We start from the raw sequence: 10,014 nt of genomic DNA, 5'->3' as shown, positions 1-10,014 counted from the left end.
TCTCTCTCTCTCTCTCTCTCTCTCTCTCTCTCTCTCTCTGCCTCCAGGATGCTGCTTCCAAAAATTCTTTTGCCTCTCTTCCTCTGCTCGTGCCTCTCTAAATCCACAGCACCAGCTCCTCCCACTTCAGTCCTCTCTTTTCCTGTCAACAAGTCCATGTCACAAGTGGGATTCACAAGCTCTGGGTTTTAACACTCAACCTGAAAACCAAGGCAATACAGGGGTATCTTCAAATTCCATTACTATTACAGCCATCAATGAGCTCCCTAAGAAGAAATCCTCAGTATCAGCAGTATTGACAGTTATATTCTACAAACATTTAAGAAAGAATCCCAATAATTTACTAGCTATTTAGGGAAACAGACAAAAAAGGAATCTTACCAAATTCCTTTTATGATACAAATAGGATTTTGAAACATAAACTAGGGAGAACAAAAAGACAGGAGGGGTGGCTAGGTGGCACCATGAATAGAGCACTGGCCCTGGAGTAAGGAGGATCTATGTTCAAATCCGGCCTCAGACACTTAACACAAAACTAGCCATGTGACCTTGGGCAAGTCACTTAAACCCAACTGCCCTACCTTCCCCCTTAACCCCCCAAAAGCAAAAAATACCCCAGAAAATTATAAATCAATTTCCTTAAAGTCTATTGGTTTAAACATTTAAATAAAGTGCTACCCAGGATATTACAGTAATATGATGCAAAGATAATACACTATGACTAAGTGTGATTTATACTAGGAATGCAGGGAAGGTTCAATATTTCAGGTATCATCATAATTGCACTAACAGAAACAACAAAAATTATTATATGATTATCTTGATGCAAAAAACCTTTTAAAAATCCAACATCCATTCCTATTAAACATATTAGAAGGCATAGGAATCAATGGAGCCTTTCTCAAATGATGAATAGTATCTATCTAAAAACAAGACCAAGCGTTGTCTATACTGAAGATAAACATGAAGCCTCCCTGATGATCAGGAGTGAATCATCCATTACTATTCAATATTATACCGGAAATTCTATCTGTAGCAACAGAAGAAAAACAGAAATTGAAGAAATGAAACAATGAGGAAAAAAAACTATCATTCTTTGCACATGATATGATGGTTTACTTGGAGAACCTTAAGAGAATGAACTTAAAAAACAAGTAGTTGAAATAATTTACAACATTGATGAAATTGTATGATATAAAATAAATCCACATAAATCATCATCATTTTTATATATTACCAGTAAAAACTATCAGCAACAGATAGAAAGAGAACTTCCACTTAAAGTAACTACAGACAATATAAAATACTTCTGAATCTATCTATCAAGGCAAAACCTGCAACCACATAAACAGAATTACAAAACCTTTCTCACAAATAAAGACAAATCTAAACAATTAAAGAAATATCAATTGCTTAGGGGGAGGCTGAGCCAATAGAATGAAAATGACTATCCTGTTTAACTTTATTTATTCTGTCATAGATTACAATCTATATTATAGAGTGGTAATCATATAAGAAATGTGAGTAATAGAGTGGTAGCTCAGTGGAATTGATTAGGCACACAATTAACAGTAGTAAAATGACCATTATAATCTAATGTTTGTAAACTTAATGATCCAAACTTTGGGTGTAAAAACTCAATATTTAACATAAATTGCTGGGGTAACTGGAAAGCAGTTTGGCAGAAACTAGGCATGGACCAGCATCTCATACTGTATAGCAAGATAAGGTCAAAATGGATAAAGATTGAGAAATACATGTTGATATAATTAAATTAGGTGAGCAAAGAAAACTACAACTGTCTAACCTATGAATAAGGGCAGAGTTTAAGACCAAAGAAGAAGTAGAGAGCACTAAGGGAAATAAAATATATAACTTTTATCTGAAAGAAAAATGCTTTTGCACAAACAAAACTAATACCACAAAAATTAGAGGAAAAACAAGAAGCTAGAAAAATGTACAGTGAATTTCTCTGATGAAGGCTTACCTCTCAAAAAGAAATATAAGTAACAGCCCAATTTATTAAAATAATAGTTATTAACCAATTGATAAATAATCAAATAATTGAAAAAGTTTTGAGAAGAAATCAATGCCATCAATAGTCACATAAAAATGCTATACATCACTATTGATTAGAGAAATTAAAATAAAAAAAAACAACTCACACCTATTAGATTGCCTAACATGACAGAAAAAGAAAATGACAAATGCTGGAAGGAATGTAGAAAAATTAGGATGATAATGCAGTGTTAGTGGAGCTGTGAGCAAGCCCAACCATGTTGAAGAACAACTGGGTTAAAGCTGATTAAGTTGTGGAATGTGTTTATTATGGAATATTGTTATGCTTTAAGAAAGGATGAGTAGGATGATTTTGAGAAATACCTGGGAAGACAAATGAGCTCATAAAAAGTGAAGAGAACAGAAACAGGAGAACATTGTACACAGTAAGAGTAATATTTTAAGGATGATCACCTGTGAAAGACTTGGTTACTCTGATCAAGAAAATGATTTAAGACAATTCCAAAGGACCCATGGAGTAATATTGCTATCTCCATTCAGAGAGAAAACTGATGAACTATGAATACAGAATGAAGGTTACACACACACATACACACACACACATATATATGTATGTATATAGATATAGATACATACATTTACTTTTAGTTTACAACATTCAGTTCCACAAGCTTTTGAGTTCTAACTTTTCTCCCCCCATCTCCCCTCCCCCTGCTGATGGTGGCATGCAATTTACAATAGTTCTCCCAACATCCTGAAGGTTTCTTTTCCTAATGGCAAGCAAAGTGGTACTTAGCTCCTTGTTTCAGCTATTCAAGTGCCTTGGAGCCCCTTCTGTGATTATATCAATTCTTTGTTGGAAATAGTATACATTGTGTTGCCCTTAATAGGGAGTTTGGAGACCTTTCCTCCCCTTAATAGGCCTAATGCCATCATATGGAAGCAAGGTGGGAGGAACATGTTGAAAGAAAAGAACATGAAGGGTGGAACAGAAAGGAGCAAAACAGATAAAAGCACGGGCTGGGACCAAGCAGAACTGAGAGCAAGAATGCTTGTGATGTAGGCACTCTATAGCACTCTGCCTGTTGGTCTGTCAGACACAAGTTTTGTCTGTTGTTTTTAGAAAGAAGTTGTAAAAGAGAACTTTACTGCTGATCCAGAAACCCTGAAAAAGGACTTTTATTGCTGTTTACAGAAGTCCTGAAAGAGGTCTTTACTGGCGTTTACAGAGGTCCTAGGACTTTACTGCTGATTTGTGTTTGACTTCTCAGACAGAAGCTTTTTTGGTTTCTGTTACTTTGTCAGACAAAAAGTGAGCTGAGATGATAGATACTGCCAGCAATTTGTGTGAATATAGTTGTAAGCCTGTTATACTTAATTTTATAATATATTATAATTAATAATATTATTAATATAATAAAATAAAATATTAAATATTGTTGTGTCTCTGTTAAGCTTTGTCTTACCAGAAACAGAAGCTTCGAAGGGCATCAACTGGACTAATCACCATGAGCTGAGATCAGAGAGCTGCCTGTTAATGAATCCAGACTAGAGTTGGGTGGATTCAAGCAAGAACAGAGATGGAAGAGGAGCTCAGGAGTTTGGACATCAGCCTGGAGTTAAGAAGAAAGGTCCTTTACCTGGGTACTTAGTGCTGACTGATGAGATTATGACTTACTGTGATCTAGGAGTGGATGGCCTTTGTACTTTTCCCTACCTCTTAATCAGCTGAAGGATGATTGGAAGCCAGCCTCCAATTAAGATAAAAAGAAGACATTAGATGGGATTTTATATTGTTTGAGGAGATTGTGCCTTACTGAGTGGTATGTTTTGTTTAAGACCATGTGGCCACCTTAGTAATAAGTAGCCAAGTTTTGTTGTTGTGAATGTCTTGCATTAGTTTCTTGAATGTTTTGCTTTATTTTGTTGCCGAATAACTAGATAGTTCACTATACTATGGGAATAGATCCTTAAAGTTATTCACAGCAGCAGTCCTCATGAGAGTTACTCATGATTGGCTTTATAGTTTTTAACTTCCTTTATTTTTATTATTTTATTTCGTTTGTGTTTTCTTTTGTACCATACCTAATATTGAAATTTGTTTTGCACAACTTCACCTGTATAATAAATATCAGATTACTTTCTCAAGAATGAGTTAGGAAGGGAGAAAGATAATTTGGAACTCAAATATTTTGAAAAGGATTGTTAAAAGATTTCTTTTATATGTGATTAGGATTATTTAACAAAATGAAATTATTTTTAAAAAGATATTTATCCTTATTCCAATGAGCTTTGTTCTTTTCAGATCTGTTCCAAATGGACTTTCTATCTTACAGACACTGATTGTGCTCTTTGGATCTCATCATTTTCAACAAATTTGTGTAAATCAGTGAACTTTTCAAGAAACTCACTTTAGCTGAGATAAGACTTTTAAATTAATATAGCAAATTCCTCACAGCAATTTACATTGGAGGTGACACTTTTTCCCACTCCCTCTTATTCACCAATCAGAGAAAAAGACATTGACCTATTTCTTGATTTTCCCTGCTGTTACCAGACCATTCCTCTTCCCCTATCAGTCAATAGGCTCCTTCCATTTTTAAAAAATCATATACTTGGGGGGCAGAGCCAAGATGGCAGAGTAAAAGCATGAACTTGGCATGAGTTCCTGCTTCAAACACTTCCAATACCTGTAAAAATGACTCTAAACCAATTATAGAGCTACAGAACCCACAAAGTGACAGAGAGAAATAAATCTCCCACTGAAGGTAGGCTGGCAGGTCACCAGAAAGGGTCTATCACCTTGAGATGGTAGCTGTGTACAGTCCAGCATGAGACACACAGTTCCAGCCCCTCGGTGGCCCTCACCGGCAGCACAAACCAGCCTGAACAGACTTCAGAAGAGTGAATCACCACCAGCTGTGGTGGCTTTCAGACTCTTCAACCCATAAAGGCCAAAGTGAAAGTAAAAATTTAGTTAGTGGGGAACTCTGTTGGAAACAGGTGAAGTAAGAGCATGGTACAACCCCTGCCCCTGGGGCAAGAAGGGATGGAGGTGCAGTGGCTGCAGCTGCTGCTGTGTGGCCGCATCCAGAGCTCCTGGCCTGCAGATTTTAGGGGGACCAAGCAACCATTTAGAGGGTAATTACTCTTGTTTTGACCTTCTTGGATCTGGAGGGGTCTTGGGTGGTGGTACTGGGGTCTGTGCACAGTGTTTCAGAGCTTGTGGGGACTATAGAGAGGGTGTCCACCCCTGGCATCTGTGAAACCCCAGAGATTTGGGACAAAGCTCTCTCCACTCTGGAAGCAGAGTTCTACCATGGCAAAGAACTCAAAAGTGAAGGAATTGAGTGCTAAGATGAGCAAGCATAGGAAACACAATAAGACCATACAATCTTTTTTTGGGGACAGAAAGAATTAAAGCATGTAATGGGACAAAGACAACAAAATCAGAACTCCTGAATAAAAAGCTTCCAAGAAAAATATGAACTGGTTACAGGCCATGGCAGGGCTCAAAAAAGAGCTTGAAAATCAAGTAAGAGAAGTAGAGGAAACATTGGGAAGAGAAATGAGAATAATGAAAGAAACTCATGAAAAGTGAGTTAACAGTTTGTTAAAGGAGAACCAAAAAATACATTGAAAAAATAACACCTTAAAAATAGACTAACTTAAAGGGCAAAAGAGGCTCAAAAAGTCAAGGAGGAGAAGAATGACTTAAAAAGCTGAATTTGCCAGATGGAAAAGGAATTTCAAAAATTCAGGGAAGAGAATAATTTTCTTCAAAAATAGATTGGAGCAATTGGAAGCCAATGACTTTATGAGAAATCAAGATACTATAAAACAGATGCAAACAAATGAAAAAATAGAAGTCAAAATGAAATATCTCATTGGTAAAACCACTGACCAGGAAAATAGATTCCGGAGAAATAATTTAAAAATCATTGGATTATGTGAAAGCCATGATCAGAAAAAGAGACTAGACAACATCGTTCAAGAAATTATCAAGAAAAATTGCCCTGATATTCTAGAAATAGCCGGAAAAATAGAAATTGAAAGAACTCACCCATCACCTCTTGACAAATATCCCAAATAGAAAACTCCTGTGGAATATTATAGCCAAATTCCAGCGTTCCTAGATCAAGGAGAAAATATTGCAAGCAGTCAGGAAAAAACAATGTAAGTACTGTGGAAACACATTTAGGATAAACTAAGACCTAGCAGTTTCTCCATTAAGGCATGAAAGGGCTTGGAATATGATATTAAGGAGGTCAAAGGAGCTAGGACTAAAACCAAGAATCACCTACTCAGCAAAACTGAGTTTAATGTTTCAGGGGAAAATATGGTCATTCAATGAAATAGAGGATTTTGAAGCATTCTTGATGAAAAAACCTGAGTTGAAGACTTTCACATACAAGAAGCAAGAAAAGCATGAGAAGGTAAACACAAAAAAGAACTCATAAGTAACTTATTAGAGTTGAACTGTTTACATTCTTACATGGAAAAATGATAATTTTATCACATGCGACTTTTCTCAGTATGAGGATAGTTGAAGGGAATATATATGTGTGTATACATATATATGTATACACACACGCACACACACACACACATATATAATGTATAGAAGGGTGTATGTGTGTATAAATATATGTGAGAGTGTATGCATATGTGTGTATATATACACATAGACAGAGGACCCAGGATGAGTTGAAAATGAAGGGATGATATCTAAAAAATAAAATTAAGAGGTGAGAGACGAATTTATTGGGAGAAGGAGAAAGGGACAGATAGATTAGTGTAAATTATCATACAAAACAGGCAAAAGACAACTTTTACTACGGAGGGGAAGAGCAGGAAGGTGAAAGTGAATGGGTCAACCTTACTCTCATTGAATTTGGCTTAAAGAGGTAATAGCATACACATTCAATTGGGCATCTTACCCTACAGGAAAGTAGGAGGGAAGGTGATAAGAGTGAGGTTGATAGAAAGGAGGGCAGTTTGGGGTAGAGGGTAGTTAGAAGCAAACACTTTTGAAAAGGGAAAGGGTCAAGGGAGAAAGCAGAATAAGTGGGGGGCAGTATAGGATGGAGGGAAATATAGTTAGTCTTTCAAAATATAACTACTATGAAATGCTTTGCATAACTACACATATACAATTTATATTGAACTGCTTATCTTCCCAGTGGGAGTGGGTGAGGACAAAAGAAGGGAAAGAATCTGGAACTCAAAGTTTTAAAAACAAATGTTAAAAAAAAGAAATATTTTTTTAACATACAACTGGAGAATTAGATATACAGCCACTGGTGTATAGAAATCCATCTTGCCCTACTAGAAAGTTAGGGGACAGGGGGAGAATATAAGAGAGAACAGATTGTGGGTAGGGGTATACAGTAGGCTTACTATTTTTGGGGTCAGTGTAGGGGAAAGATCGGGAGGAAAATTTGTAACTCAAAATCTTGTGGAAATGAATGTTGAAAAATAAAAATAAACAAATAATTTGGAAAAAAAGTCATATACTCTATTGAAACCATTCCTTAATCTTGCTCCACTTATCTCCCAACCCCTTGATCAATCTTGCCATTTTTGCAATGATTTTAGCTTTAAATTTAAACAGGGTCTTCCTCCCACCCACAATCTCTTTTATCATCCTCAGAGCCTTTAATATTCAAATTTACTGATCTGCTAACAATATGACTAAACTATTCTTAAACTTTGTCAACTTTAATGATTTTTCCGTACTCCCCCTCAGTCACACACCAACAAAATTTCACCATTATCCACATTATCTCTTGGATTTATATCACTCCTAAGAGTATGACTTTAAATTTGTATCATAAATCCAATTTTTTTTCTCTTTTAACCTATTCCTTTCTGTCACCTACAGTAAACCTGCTTTTCTTCTTTATTGTGAGACACTTTTATGGGAAAATGAAGAAAAAAATTCTAGATGCTTTGTCAGAGGACTTGAGGTAAAATCCTGGTTTTACCTTTTACTATCTGAGCAATCATGAAGAGTACTTAACTTCTCTGGTCCCCAGTATGGTATCTATAAAATCAAAGGATTTTTCTTGACTAGAGCTCTAAATCTGTGATTTTTGTTCCCATAACAACTCATTTTCACTCTTTCATTTTATCTTTTTTTCCTTGACTTCACTTGCCTTCATACCCAAACTTGACTCCTGACTTCCATTTTAACATCAAGCTAACCTTTGATCCAGAAAACCTTTGTATGTGATCTTCAGATATTCCTGAATTGTTATATTCATCCATGGTTAACTTTCAACATCTGATTTACTTGTTTCTGCTTCCAAGATGCTGAGGAGTGTTGCATATAATTACAGAAGGAAAAAAAAAAGTAATCTGAATTTGTGGTACAATCAACCCCTTCTCCTCTTCTTGTTATCATTCTACTTTTATTATGTCAATTCTCTGTCATACCTGTTGTTTAGTTCAAACAAATAATCATTTTTAAATGCCTACTATATGCTGTGAAAAGAAAAAAAACACATTGCCATGTGGTTTCTGACCTCATCATTCAGCTAAAATTATTCTCTTCCAGTCTGATGATCTTTTCTTAGTCTTCATCACTCTCAGTCTATTTTCTGAAGTCCTCAATTTCTATTTATTATGATCAGCCCATTTGTCCCCTATCCTTAGGGAAAACATCCATCTCTCGAGTATTGCAACTTTATCTTCCAAGGAAGAGTTGGAGGGTCAAATAGTGTAAGAGTGGGAAATCGGTGCTTAAAAGCTTCCTTCATTTTGCTAGATGAGTCACCAGAATTAACATCACTGGCCCTGGGCCTGCTATTGCCCAATCCATTCTCTTCCACCATCAAGTCAGTGGCAAAACAGAAAGTCTATATTAGATGAATGAATGAAAAATGGGTATGTAAGCAGATTAAAGAGAAAAAAAAACATTTATCAGATGCTTAATATACAGCAAAAAATACTGCTAAGCACTAGGGATACAAACAGAGAAGCAGGGGGGTCTCTAATTATAAAGGCTCATTCACTAAGATGTGGAAGCAATGAGGAAAAATATTGGATAGCAGGGCTTTAAAGCTCTTTTGTATAATTTATACTTCATTTGAAGACAGAATATACTATTTCTTAGCACAACACTTTGTCTCTCTAGTATATGCTCAAATGAATATTCATTGCATGAATGAATGGAATGCATCAGAAAGAATATTTTGGCAACATAATTGATGGGAAGAGGAGGAATCAGAAGATAGGAAGATCAACTAAGAAAGTACTTGACAAATCCATGGTAATATGTATTTTTTTTAAATCATGAAGCCTAATTTTTCTAGAACTATATTTGCCCAAACTACATATGAACACTTATTTTTCCCAATTATATGCACTTGTAAAGAATATGTACAAAGCATAAATAGGGCTGCTAATCTATGGGAGGGAAATGGTGTGTGTGTGTGTGTGTGTGTGTGTGTGTGTGTGTGTGTGTCTAGTCTTGAGGTGGATCTGATATCAGAAGCAACAAGAGCAGATTCTGAATCATGAGACAGCACCTTTCAGTTGAAATGGAGCCTTGCTGAAGACTCATTTGAGTTTATCAATTTCTTCATGCATGAATGGGGAAGGAAGAGGGAACAGATTGGCTTTGGCAAGGAATGATTGAGCAACATGATGCCTTCAATTAAAAAAAAATCTTCCCTTGAAAGATGAAAAAGATAATTTTGGCATGCAATTTTTGAGTGACCTAAAAGATCTAGAAAACATTTGTCAAATACTAGACAAAGATGGTTTCTAGTCATAAATAATGATCCTGTAGATTGTTGTAACAGCTGAAATAGAATGGATAAGGGAAATATTAAAGATATTGTAAAGAAAAATCATAAGTATATTTTATTCTTTCACATCAAACAATCAGTAAACCTTTATCAAACACTCACTATGTGTTAGATATTATGCTAAACACTGGGGATGCAAAAAGGGGTAAAAAAACAAGCTCAGCCCTCAAGGAGATTACAA

At 35.7% G+C, this 10,014-nt stretch overlaps 1 pseudogene; it reads right to left on the bottom strand.

The window, feature by feature from the left end:
- The window catches only part of LOC138144342 (exosome complex component RRP46-like), a 72,736-nt pseudogene that overhangs the window by 8,024 nt on the left and 54,698 nt on the right, over nt 1-10,014 (bottom strand).

The sequence above is a fragment of the Petaurus breviceps genome, unplaced genomic scaffold (genome assembly GCF_028583685.1).
Source record: "Petaurus breviceps papuanus isolate PSGF00001 unplaced genomic scaffold, PetGlider_PUasm1.0 90696, whole genome shotgun sequence".
In the NCBI taxonomy this organism is placed as follows: Eukaryota; Metazoa; Chordata; class Mammalia; order Diprotodontia; family Petauridae; genus Petaurus; species Petaurus breviceps.
Note: the sequence above shows the minus strand (reverse complement) of the source record. Positions and strands in the feature narration are given on the sequence as shown.